Genomic DNA, 1,369 nt, shown 5'->3' on the forward strand with positions numbered 1-1,369 from the left:
AGGTGCATAATAGGGTGACCTCTACAGTGATTGGTTGGTTTCTTTTCCTCCCCTTCCATGCCACACATGTTTTTTGCTTTAAATATGCTTGCTGTGTGATAATAAATGAGTTCCTGTTTGACTTGACTCCCCGATGCGTCTGATTCTTTCCGAGGCTAAGGGAGGCTGGGGAATGCATGAGTGGCGCACTTACCTTTCCTCGACATACTCCTATGGAATCTTCCCAATCCAGTTCAATGTTCCCTTTGGGCAAGGAGTTGGGAAGAACAGAAGAACTCCTCAGCTGCATTTTCCCTGAAGATGAGCATTACCAGGGCCTCTAAGTATGTGAGATATGGGGTACCCACAATGTCTGCACTCTTCACCACTACTACAGAGGGATCAAGGTATCAAATATTGTTGGGAGTATATATTTAAATCAGGAAGTTACAAATCTTACAGTTGTTGAAGATAAAAACCACTGAAGGTGAATAAACAGATCAAAGATGGGTAAAGACAAAGTCTAGGAGAGTCTTTGTGCCAATAACCCAGAAAGAAGCTGGAAGGGGGTTTCAGCTCAATGGATAGAGAGGCAACCTTGAGTGAAAGAGATAAATGTGAGCTCAAGGCTATAAATTCAAGACCCAGTGCCAGTACACACAATAAATGAGAGTGGAATAGTAGGCCAACTATAAAAAAGAACAGAGAATAATTGTATATGGGAATGATTCTGTGTAAAGAAACATTGAGAAGATGAATCAGAAATCAATACCTGCACGTATAGGAGCCAAGTTGGGGTCAGAAGTGGGAATGACAAAAATGAAATCTTCCAGAACAACCAGGACAAATGAAATAAGGATGGAACTTTCTACCTTTTATAGAATGTTGGTTTTGAACTGGGTAATTTGCACCTTTTTAAATGCATGGTAACAAAACAGATAAAGTAGTAAGCAAGCTGTCTCAGTGGATAAGCAAATGAATTCACAAGAAAAGTTTTCCAAATTCTTTTTTTTTTTTTTTGGTCAGTCGTGGGGCTTGAACTCTGGGCCTGGGCGCTGTCCTTCAGCTTTTCAGCTCAAGGCGAGCGCTCTACCACTTGAGCTACAGCACCACTTCCAAGTTTTCCAAATTCTATTTGGAACCAAATTAAAGAAAAGAACAGGTTCAATTTCCTCTCCTCAGAGAAAGCTGGCATGATTTGACCTTTGACCTGATATTTAGACTGACCCTGGGGCCCACAGAGGAAGAAATTTCCTTGCTTACCAAGGGAGCCCAGGGACAAGTCTATCTCGGTTAAGGGACTGAAGTAGCAGCACATAGCAAGTCATCTGGCTCAACATTCATGGCTGCTCATGGATAGTCCTCTTTCTTTTCTCTCAGGAGCATGCTA

The sequence above is a fragment of the Dipodomys merriami genome, unplaced genomic scaffold (genome assembly GCF_024711535.1).
Source record: "Dipodomys merriami isolate MVZ:Mamm:240054 unplaced genomic scaffold, mDipMer1.0.p SCAF_3, whole genome shotgun sequence".
In the NCBI taxonomy this organism is placed as follows: Eukaryota; Metazoa; Chordata; class Mammalia; order Rodentia; family Heteromyidae; genus Dipodomys; species Dipodomys merriami.